This window comes from Strongylocentrotus purpuratus, unplaced genomic scaffold (genome assembly GCF_000002235.5).
Source record: "Strongylocentrotus purpuratus isolate Spur 01 unplaced genomic scaffold, Spur_5.0 spur5_contig_812, whole genome shotgun sequence".
Taxonomy (NCBI): domain Eukaryota; kingdom Metazoa; phylum Echinodermata; class Echinoidea; order Camarodonta; family Strongylocentrotidae; genus Strongylocentrotus; species Strongylocentrotus purpuratus.
This window is the reverse complement of record NW_022145516.1, coordinates 1,699,916-1,712,615: the sequence shown is the minus strand read 5'-3', so window position 1 is coordinate 1,712,615 and position 12,700 is coordinate 1,699,916. Positions and strand designations below refer to the sequence as shown.

Sequence of the window (12,700 nt, the reverse complement as noted above, 5' to 3'; positions counted from 1 at the left end):
GGACTGAATGAATCAATATCACGCCATCGTATTGAGAGAAATCGTGTCCATTTTCCAATATTCTACTTGATATATGTACGTACTTTACGCATACTCCGCACTGTTCTTTCAAAACGGATATGAAGTGCTTATACTCATCGTCGAATCGAGCTAAAGAACAAACTGCAACCGTACTTTTTCCAGCCATTGCCTTGGTATTATTACGATGTAGAATGAGGCTCAACCACCGACGTCGCTGCTACATATATCATGGCATAGATGTGGGCTGTCTTAGGAAAGGGGCGGGTCAAAGCAATATTCTTTGTCTGCATATTATGACTTCGTAGGCGTGCCCTGCAGCATATTTGAAAGCACAGCATTATGATTATGCAGTCAGTATTCTGGTGTTCGCAATGTTGTAAGTTCGTGTAACGCTTATAGTATTCACTTCGTCAAGAATTTGTTTATATACGGCCTTGCTTTAACTAAAGAAAGGATTGGACAAGGAGAAGGAATCTTGTTTCCTCATCATATCATAATCATGGAAAACACTACATTTTGCTGTATGCTTGTTGGATCTGCTGGCGCAGGGAAGTCGTCCTTTATCAACACGTTGATAAATTACGTCAATACAACTAACCATGTATGGCAGAAGAAGCTGAAAAACTATATACCGACTGCAAATTCTGCAAATTCACAAGCAATGGGTGGACACACCATGACGCGAGAGCCGGTCAAATTGACTGACGACCTGATTATAGTAGACAACCGTGGATGGCATGACTGGAACAACAAAGCTGCCTTGAAAGAGTTATCTGCTCAAATTCGTAAGTACATCACTTTGGATGTTTGGTGGGAGGGGTTATGAAACGTAAACCATCATTTTCAGCTCTCTTTAATTAAGTGACTGATGCATGAGAAAAATACACATTTGTCGAAATTTAATATGTACACAGACTTTCAACTCATTTAGTGTCAAAGATATTTTGGTTTATACTTAACATGCTTAATGATATGTCCCTTGCCGTACAAAGACGATCATTCTTCCTTTTCTTTGTTTTATTGCTTTGTAGCCTGCAGGCGATCAATGCCTTGCCCTCACCCGCGTTCTGAAATAATATTGCATTGACGCCCTAGCTCGTCACCGGCTTACAATCATTCGCATTCTGCATTCCTATTATTTGCATTTATTGTCGCCTATAGGCGATTAATTCAATAATCATCCAACAATATAAAAGACAGATAAAACAGTCATCAATACACAAATTGACTGAATAAAGATGAAAGGATACCTTCCGAAAAAGCAGAAGGCTGGCAAAAAAAAGCCACATGATCATATCATGAAGGAATGAAAACCTAATGCCTTGTAGCTCATTCTAACAAATTGTGACCCCAAATTGTGAGCACAAAACCATCAAAAATCCGATAACTATTAAGATGCAAGTACCGAATTACTTAACCTAAATTAATATTTTACTCTGTTCGCAAAAAGTATGTATCAGTTCGTTATCAAATATGTATACCAATAAAACCCCAGTATTGCCAAAAAAAGGTCGATAAGTGTGTTTCCAGTTAGAGCAAAATAAAACTGTATTTGGTCAGAATAGTCAAATTTTAGCTTCCAGCATTTCCTGAAAGTGTATGATATTTCTTATGTAATTTCATGAATTGGAAAAATGTTGGTTTGTAAACAGTTATTTGTCTGATTTTGATGTTGTTGATATATTTACGACCCTTGCTATTGTTAGAAATACTTTTATTTTAATAATCAGAATGCAAACTGCATACATTACGTGTTGTTAGATGGGGCAAGCCACAATGTTCGGACCTTCATAGCAACAATTAATGTCAATTTTTACTAGTGAAATACAATTATTTATAACAGGTAAATGATATATGGCTATGGATCATCAAACATTTACTCCTTTCTTACTCCGTTTAGATTTAAGTAGTGTATTTGATACAGTACATCACTCTCGGGATTGGAAACGTTGGAAAAGATTTCCGTTAGGTTTGATGATGTTCCTACAAGATGGATAGAGTCAAATTTGGCAGATAGACATCAAAAGATAAAGATTGCTAATGCTGTTTTCGATGCTTTTCCAGTACCATTTTGGGGTCCGCATCGGTCTCGGCTGGGTCCACTGTTATTTTCTTTGTACACAGGCAATATCACAATGGTGTAGATATTGGGTCCATGGAGAGCACAGGGGAACACGCGCATTGAGACGTTTAAATGTGATATGCGCATTACAAGAACCGAATACTATTAGTATTAGATTATTATTATTGCGAAAGTATTGCTATGAATTTAATTAATCGAATGTGCGTGTTATGTTACTTTATGTTTATTTGACGATATGCTCGTCATTTTGAGGTCACACAGATCGGTTGATTTCATTTCCGGTGTCCCTAAAATTAATGCCTGTTCATATGGCAGTTCGTCATTATATGCTGCAGTGAATACTGAAACACAATATAGTCCATGCGCTTCACATGCATGTTCATCACATTCGTTGATTTTTTTTTTTGTTCCAGAAAAGGTGAAATTTGAACGCAGTTTCAATATTATATTCGAATTCGTGCATTGTTTCTTATCGAGTCACTACACAAGTCCCGTCCAGTGGTCCACACAGGCTTTGGCACGGCAATTCACGGCTTCCAGGTCATCTTAGGTGCATGGCTCTGGCAGGAGTGGGTAGACTAGCAGGTGTTCATTGTCTGTTCCTGGTCGCATTCACATGCTGTTTGTTCGTCTCCTAGACCCCACCTCTAAATTAAAACTTTACATCGTCCGTAGCCAGTTCTTAGGCGGTTGAGGCTTAGCCAGGTATGCCAAGTCTCACTGGAGCCGGTTGCGAGGGATTCCTTCAGGCTGAGGGAGAGTTGATGTGGAGTGGTCTGGAGGTGGTTAGACCACAAAGTCATTCTTTGGTTGTAAGGGCTGGTATTAAGTGGCTCTACAGAGTGCAGAAAGCTGTGTCTGGATTTGAGCCGCTTGCCCACTGGCTGTTGTTGGAAGAGTGGGTGGAGTGGATTGTTTTCTTGTTTGTCCTTTTCTTTCTGGGACAAGATCAACCTTCTGACATGTGGTGGGGCAATACCGCAGAGCAGGTAGATGTCTTGTACTTTGGTTGGCCTAAGGCAACCAGTGATCGCTCTGCAAGAGCTGGGTCAATCTTGGATGCGCGGGCCGACCTACTCCATACTGGTGACGCATACTCCGCAGCAGAGATGCAAAGCGCAAGGGCTGTCGTCCGGATTGTTCTGGCATCAGTCCCGCAGTTGGTGTTGGCTAGCTTCTTGAGGATGCTGTTGCGGACTCCAACTTTTTCCTTTGTGTTGGCAATGTGGTTCTTGTAGGTAAGGGAGCGATCCAGTGTGACGCCTAGGTAGACTGGGTTGTGGGTGTGCTTCAGCCTTTTCCCATACCAGCTGATCCTTAGTTAATGGTTGGCATCCCTGTTTTCGAGGTGGAATGCGCTTATCTGAGTTTTATCAGGGTTAGCTCTTAGGTGGTTAGTCGCATAGTATGGGATGAGACCGGCCACGGCATCACTGAGGGACTCTTCCAACTTCACATAAGACTTGTTCTGGGTGACGATGCAGAGATCATCGGCGTAGAGGAAGCTCCTGGCGTTTGGGTGGATCGGTTGTTCATTCCTGTATACGTTAAAAAGCAGCGGTACAAGCACACTTCCTTAAGGTAGGCCATGTTTCTGTCTGCGCCATCTGCTGCGATTGCCGTTGATGACCACAAAATATCGCCGATTAGACGGCAACGTCTGGATGAGTCCAGTTAGTCTCACGTTCTTTGTCAGCTCAAAGATCTTCCTAATCCGTGAATATGAAACGCACTCACAAATCATTGAAAGAAATTAAATGCAAATTTTCTTATGGAATTTTTTTTAAAGATAATGATTTTTCCAACACCTACAACTTGTTAAACTACTTTAAGCAATATGACAACTTAGCTAGTGTTTATTATGTCATGATACATTTTACGTTTGATTAATTCCTAGATGGCAGAAGGTCATTTGATGATGATGTTATTTGGAATGATGATAGCAACTCAGCTACCGCCGACGAATCAGGCATACCGATGGCAATTGCGGATAAAGTAGACTGCACAGCACTCGTCTTAAAGTAAGTGAGATTTTTCCTTTCGTACACTGTAAGAATTTTTTTTTTCTTTTGTGATGACCAATAATAAATCCCGAGGCTCTCACAAAATCAATATTGTTGTAGGGTTTTCATGAGCACATTATTTCTGGCGTGAACCTCTAACCAGTTGTGCCTGGCAGTACCCTTTCCACATTTAAAAAAGTACTCTCATAGGGGACGCTCGCTAGCCAACTTTATTAACAAGGTGCCCATTTCTCTATGTATAGGGTGTTGATCAGGGCCTATATTCATAAAACCCTTTTTAAAGATAGCTCTCACATAAGTAATTCAAGAGCATCAACTTATAGCTAGTATAGGGAAGTAGCCGGAGGCATTATGTGTTCGGGTTGTCCGTCCGTCCATCCATACGTACGTACGTCTGTACGTAAGTACGTACGTCCCGTTCTCGTGATCGCGTTATCTCAAGAACCGACTGATGGATTCCTACCAAACTTTGGTCATGTATGTAACCTGCGAAGCCAAAGAACTGATTAGATTTTGGGGTCACGAGGTCAAAGGTCAAAGGTCACAGGGCTCATTATGTATGCAAAAATAGTACTTGTAATGATGTATACTTATTGTTTATATGTCCTTTTTACAATATTTACTGATAATAGTTTAGTTATTTTATATTTTAACTTATGTAACTTATTTATTTATTCATTACTTCTATTTTATTATTTATATTTGATTTAAATTTTATTTTTGTATCCGAGACAGTTGTCAGTCTTTGGACTGTTTGCTTTTGGTTTTTGATGTGTCGATTTCAATAAAATCCTATATATTATTAATAGCTTGTGATCCCTTCATCTCAAGAACCGACTGATGGATTCCTACCAAACTTTAGTCATGTTTGTAACCTGCAGATCCAATGAATTCATTAGATTTTGGGGTCATGGGGTCGAAGGTCACAGGGCTCATTATGTATGCAAAAGTAGCTTGTGATCGCGTTATCTCAAGAACCGATTGATGGATTCCTGCCAAACTTAGGTCATGTATGAATCTTGCAGAGCCAATGAATTGATTAGATTTTGGGGTCATGAGGTCAAGGTCAAAGTTCATGGGGTTCATTATGTATGCAAAAATAGCTTGTGATTGCATTATCATTAGAACCGACGGATGGATTACCATCAAACTCAAGACATGTATGTATTTTGCATTTGGGGTTATGAGTTCAAAGATCAAAGAGACATATATGCATATGAGAAATAGCTTGTAATCACAATATTCTGAGAACCTGTTAATGGATTACAACCGAACATGAATTTGAAATATTTCTTCTGTTTTGTTTGTAAAATTGCTCATGACGGAGGCATCACTTTCGACTGCGCGCAGTTCCATCTAGTTCTTTCTACCTACATGTGCAATTATTTATACTTCAGGTACTTGTTAATTCAACGAATATCACATCATTTTCGGGGATCCTGAGGGGGCCCGGGAGCCCTAAAACTATTCATCGCAGCCCAATAGGAAATGCGTGAACACTCGTGTGATTTACTGATTAAATATTAAAACCATATGATGTGTTGAACGCATTGATAATAGGTGTCAATAACAGAGTATACACCGCATGCACCTACAGCTTCTACCACAATGCTTATTGTCCATTTTTTGTATTCAATCATAAATATGATTCAGGTCAATTTTGAATTTTGAATGTTTTATTCAATCATAAATATGACATTTCCGTATTATGTGCATTTTATTTTTACAAAGCTTCATTAAGCTGAATCAACTCAATTTTCGTTCAACTGCTTACATTTTTTTGTCATGAATTGAACTCTCTTTTTTCTCGTTATCCTTTCCCTCTCCCTCTCTTCCACTTTTCACTCTTTATTTCTTCTTTCTTCTCTCCTTCTCCTTTCCCTCCTCCCCTCTCCCACTGTTTCTCTATTTCTGTCTTGTATTTCCTCTTCTCAATTTTCTGACAATGTGATAATTACTCATTAATAATGTTCACCAATATGTATAGGTCGTTGACATTCACCAATTTTAAACAGTATAATAACAATTCCATAATGGCATTCGTATTAATGTATCATTTGACATTTCCGTATTATGTGCATTTTACTTTTACAATGCTTCATTAAGCTGAATCAACTCAATTCTCGTTCATTTGCTTACATTTGTTTTTGTCATGAATTGAACTCTTTTTTCTCTCGTTATCCTTTCCCTCTCTCTCTCTTCCACTTTTCACTCTTTATTTCTTCTCTCTTCTCAATTCACTGACAAATTGATTATCACCATTTTATAACTTACAATCTTTCTTTTTTTCTTCATACTTTAAGTTATTACTGAATTTTTAATTCAACTGTTTTTATGCATTTTTATATGATACAATGTGAGCAATGTACTTTAACTTATTACTGAATTTTTAAATCTACTGTTTTTAATGCATTTTTATATGATACATTGTAAGCCAATTATTGTTAGTCTTTGGACTTTTGATTTGGTATATTTGTCATAAAACCGAAATTGAATTGAATTGAATTGAATTGAAGGGTTCATTTTCTTGGTTGAATAATGTAGTAGCCATTAAAAATATTGCTTGTTTTATTGATTAATCATCATCAAAAACTACGTATAATCTGTTTAATTTCGAAATTCCAGCTTTTCTGGAAAAAAACTGTGAATTTCAAAATCATAGTTTTAATGCACATCTCTGGTAAACGTGGCAGGCATCGTAAGGCAGTGCCATGTGTAGCCTATTGTTTCATCACAAAGCCAAAATTACAGGTAATACAAAGTTTTGGGAAATTTTGAAAATTGGGTAGATAGTGAATCTTTACAATTTTGATATATGTGGATGCCCCTATGGATGTGTTATAAGCACTAGAAAATTTAGCCCCTAAAACCCTTCTGCTTTCGAGAAAAATGGAATATAAAAATGTACCGGTGCTCCTGGTAAATTTTGATGAATTTCAAAAAGCGCCTACGGCCGTACAATAGTAGCTGCGACCATGAAAATCTCAGAATATGTAGTTGTGATATAGTATTTCCAAACGGGAATAGCTAATCGGTCGATTTTAGTCGAGAAACATTGTTTTACAGCTTAATTAATATCTCGACCTTGAGAGGGAGCTATACAACATAGAGAGTTTATTATTTACAATTTCATAATTTAGACTCAATTTCAACTGCGACAACAATCACTCAATATTGTAGGACTGAATATGCTTCCGATATATTCATTTGAACCGAATTCATGACCCCATACCAAAACTTTCTATTACGAAAGAGGCAGTTACGAATTCATGTGCAATGTCAGTTTTTCCCTAAATAATTTACACTCGTACGTTAAATCATAGGATGAAAATCACTCTAAAAGAGAATTGACCGTGGTGAAAAAATGGCAGTTCTTTATGATTTAGTAGATAATGTCTTTCAGTACAGTGACTTTTTTGTGGGGGGTGTACTGTACTCGATGTGCAGCTAACAGGAAGATGTATAAAACAGGTAATTTGATATTTTATCATTAGTTATGGGATAATAATAGCTATAGTGGTCTATTAAGACAATAATAATTAATTAGCACCTGATTAGCACCTGATTAGCCCCTAATAAGTAGGTTATTCATGACTCGGAAATAGCTCGTAAATTAATCATTTATGGGTAACTAATATTTATTAATTTTTTGTCAGGCCTAAATCCTTTCCCCTTTGAATGTCGGAAATGAAGAAGTTTTGAGGGGCTGCAATTTGACGATTTTTATTGAATTGACTTGCTGTTGATTGGTGAACGAAAAATGCGCTTGGAGGTGACTGGGCGACTAATTAAAGGAGTGTGTTGCGATTGGTCTTTGGATGTGGTGCAAGGCACGTGTAGAGAAGAGAATACATAATGGTGTCGAGGGAAGGCAACACATTCAGTACTGGGGCTCCACACCGGTCTTTGAAGAGCGGCTATAATATTCCACGAGTATCACTTCATCACTATTAGTTCATTAGTGCCTTTAAACGTATGTGTTTGGTTTGGGGTTAATAAAAGAACAATGTCGAGAAGATATTTTGACTGAAATGTGGACATGAACAAAAAGGTGTACTCACTTTGTAAGCGACATTGTAAAACACACGTTGTTTGCTTTTTTAGTCTTTTCATTTTTTTGCTGTGTTCTTCTTCTCATATTAACGCACAACGGATTAATAGCCTTCGAGCAACAAAGGGTTCCCATACAGATGTCAATATTAGGGTGTTTTCCATTATTCAACGTGTGAATACGTGCGTGGTTATTAAATTGGTTCCATTTGGTTCCATGACGTAAAGCCTCAGATAGTTTTTCATCCTTTTCTGACTGAAGGGCGTTTAACCCCCCCCCCCCCCCTCTCCTTCACCCCGCACTCTATGAAATCCGAGCCTGTTGCAAACCTCTTTTAGATCGCGATTTGCCTTTTGAGATCATGTTTGATCACACAACGATTCAAAGAAACACGTCGGGCGAAAAAATTAACACTGACAATTGAGATTTTGCACACAAATGTATACAGAATATTTATTTTCTTAAATTGCCCCATAACACAGCCAAATGTGTCTTTTAATTGCTTTCTTTTTAATTTAATAAAAACAAAATATTTTAAATCTTTTAAGATAAAAATTGACATTTTGTTTGTTCTAAAAAAAAATTCCCAAAAACGTTTTTTTTTTTTTTTTCGTAATAAATTTTTGATGCAGGATATAAAACAAATATACCATGCCTTCTATTCGAGGTACTAGTTAAACTATGGGCCTCGGTGACTCCAAAAATACCATTTGCTTCGGGGTTCAGCAAATAGTACTATTGGAGTCACCTCTTGCGCATAGTTTTAAGCAGAACCTCTCAAGGCAGTGTATATGTGTATACCACACGTATCACTTCATCACTATTAGTTCATAAGTGCCTTTAAACGTATATGTTTGTTTTGGGGGTAATACAAGAGCAATGTCGAGAAGATATTTTGACTGAAATGTGGACATGAACAAAAAGGTGTACTCACTTTGTAAGCGACATTGTAAAACACACGCTGTTTGCTTTTTAGTCTTTTCAATTGTTTTGCTATGTGTTTCTTTCCATGTTAACGCACAACGGATTGATATCCTTCAAGCAACAAAGGGTTCCCATCCAGATGTCAATATTAGGGTGTTTTCAATTATTCAACGTGTGAATACGTGCGTGGTTACCAAATTGGTTCCATGACGTAAAGCCTCAGATAGTTTTTCATCCTGTTCTGACTGAGGGGCACTTAACCCCCCCCCCCTTCCCCCCCCCCCCCCCCCCTTCACCCCGCACTGTACGAAATCCACGCCTGCCGCGTAACTGTTTGAAAGCGCGATTTGCCCTTTTGAGATCATGTTTGATCACACAACATTTTATAGTTAAAGATAAACTTGAGTTCTGGTAATGCAATTGCATTGTGAAAGAAAAGGTGTGGAATGGATCAGAAAAGTTGATCATATAGCATGTAAGTAATGGTGTGTAATGCAAGGTTCTGGAGTCATCAAAATCATCATAAATTTGGCAGAGTCTTGGTAAAGTTACAATCACTTACACAGAAAGATGTATATGGGACAACACACATGGTATCGGGGCTAGTACTACCCTGATTTCCTTATCTTTCTATGCTCATTACTCAGCCAGTATACATTTTCTTCCAAAAAATTTTGGCACATGACATGTATTTGTAATCTTGAACATTCAGTGGAAGTTTCGTTAGATTCTGTGAGAATTCATTTTCTTTTTTTTACCAGAACTCAAGTTTATCTTTAAACATCGGGCGAAAAAATGAACGAAAATTGGAATTTTGCATGCACATGTGTACAACATATTCAATTTCCAAAATTGCTCCATATTACAACCATTGTTATCTTTATTGCCTTTTTATTTTTGTCTCGTATGTTTCGGAATTTTCAAGATACATTTCTGAAACACAACAAATCAATCTTAAAAGAATAAGGAAATTCAGGACAATAAAATAAAAGGTAATTCCAATTTATCAAAAATCAAATAACATGGGTTTCATAAGCTCATGTAGGGGAAATCGGTTTGTTCCACATGAGAGAGGGAAAAACTGGCCCGTAGGAAGACATTGGTGGCATGAATCTCTGATATCATCTCACCCTAGGTGTGTTTAGCATTGTCGGTGGTGATCATGCGCGCCGTAAGCAGTTTGGGATTGGGGTTGGGGATGGGCAAACATTCCAGGGGCTCAACTTTCAGGGGCAGTGGTGTAATGAGCAAAAAATGGGGGGGGCAGAAGAAAAATTTGCACCAACACCACTTTTACATGTTACATTCAGGCCCCTCGGAACGCGGAACGCGGAATTCTACGCTGCATTTGTATTTTATCAGAATACATGAGGGTTACATCGAATTAATTTACATAACAAAATATACTGAGAAAGGGTTTTGACATCCACTCTTCTATATCTATCTTTTCTTTTATAGCGGAATTGGAGGAATCGACGCAGTTGAAAACATCACTGAGCTCATCGAGACATGCCGCCAAAATACCAGTACGTAGGACCATATTTACTTGCTATTAACATTTATTCTTTTCTTCGAATGAGCCTTATCCTTATGCAACTATTTAATAATAGGTTTCTTATTTGATAATATTTTTCTTTACATTGATTATAATATATAAATAGCGTTAGCAAGTACACTGTTGCTCATAAAGTTGGAATATTTTTTTAACCCAAATTTATGGAATTATTTTGACAGTGATTTATTCCTAATAGATCTAGCTAATACTATACATTGTCAGATGTTATTGAATAATAATTTGCCAGTGTTTGTTTTGTGTGACTGCTAAAGCATGTGTATGCTACTATGCTTATTAACCAGGGGACCTACGCCCTTAAGTCATAAATGACAGAAATAGTAGATATTTCCTGAAGAGAAATATGCGGTAAAACATGTTGTTGTTCCCTTTCCTCTGTTCATGAAAGAATTTAAGTCTGAGATCTTCTTAGATTTATTGTCATTCGGCCCTTACTAGGCCAAAGAATCACATTCGGAAAACAATGTATGAGTTTGTAAAAATCATATGTGTTATTTCTTGCATTTAGGTTGAGTAATCTTCGAGTTTTCATTCGCATTTTGAAATAAACGCCTTATTATGCTCCTTACGTGTATGAAATAGCGCAATGAACAAATTAGTAGAGATATCCTTGATATCACGGAACAAGAAAATAGTAGGCTATTCAAAATAACTAAAGGTTATCTTATGGATTTAAACAAGGTTCTGTGAAAGCCTGGTAATACATTGCATCATTTTAAACGATGAAGCAATGAAGCATGCGGCATGATTTTGCTTTAAAAAGATTTAATACCAAAGAAGCACTCGTCTATGTATATCTGCTTTATGTATATCGCCTGACCCCCCTTTATCCCATCAGCCAAAACTTGGTACAAGGTGATTTTCGACAACACTTTTTACAGACCCTGGTCCTCATTCATCCGTGGCACAAATATTACGAATATGATATCATTGGACAGAAAACACGTTACTCTTCGTCATGAAATTGAATTAAAAGTCATATTGGTTTTTTCACTTCATAATTACAACTCCCAAACTTTTTTCTTATTCACTCTATTGCATAAGATAAGGCAGATTATGATGTAGCAGACTTCAAAGAATTAACTTAACATATATGAGTGAGTTACGAATTCCTTTTCCTGTGATTGCTTTTAAAATATATTATAACTTATTATTACTATCATCATCTGTGTACCTGCGTACACATGCGTACGCCATGTCAGGCAATATTCTCCTAATAGAAACATAATATCTTCCAATAACTTCTGTGTAAATCTTTTGCTAACACGAAGCTCATCAACAGCAGGAGCATTAAATGGGTAGTTTAGTTCTGTTGCAGAGGGCGCTACACAAAATATTTTTGGTGAGATAATGAAAAACTGAGTGTCAAATTTGAAAATAAAACATAAATGCTGGCGGCCATCTTGAAAAATAGCCCGACTGGCTGGCCGTCAGAGAAAATGAACCGAGCGGCTATTTTGAAGGAAAAAAAGAAGAAAAAAAAGGGCCTCCTCCTTCCTATCTTTCAAAAAGGCAGGAAGCTAAACACGTTTTTGTTTTTAATGGCCTTACCATACACATCAAAACTTAAAATAGCTCAGTTTATTGCGAACAGTCACTGTACTTCAATTATTCTGAGGGCTTCCTGTTGAATTGAATAATATTTGGCCAGGGCAGTTGAAGAAAAAATCCATTACAAGCAAGCACATCCAATGATACTGTGGATCTGAGCTTTGTAACAGATGATCTTCCAACAACATCTAGCTTACTGGAAACCTTACGTAGCGGTCCAAGCCTCTGCCCAGCTCTCTGAGCTTTACTAAAGATATTGCTTTGCCGCAAAAGTTTCCTGTCAATTGTGATACCAAGGATATCTAGATCCTTCTACACTACCAGTTTGGACTGTTCAATATAAAGATCAGGTTCGGAGAAGGCTGTCTCATTCTAGTTTTCACATTTTGTTTAACAATTACTTTTTCCTCTTTGTTTTCTCCGTCAATGCAAGTTGCTGATTTTTAAAGCAACAGGTGTGAAGGTTGTTTGTA

At 37.4% G+C, this 12,700-nt stretch overlaps 1 long non-coding RNA gene across 1 annotated transcript; it reads left to right on the top strand.

Annotated features, from left to right (window-relative positions):
* Positions 1-4,010: 4,010 nt before the first annotated feature.
* On the top strand, positions 4,011-10,619 carry LOC115921108. Its single transcript, XR_004062749.1, has 2 exons — positions 4,011-4,125; positions 10,562-10,619. It is a non-coding gene; the product is annotated as an uncharacterized LOC115921108 (long non-coding RNA).
* Positions 10,620-12,700: the final 2,081 nt, after the last annotated feature.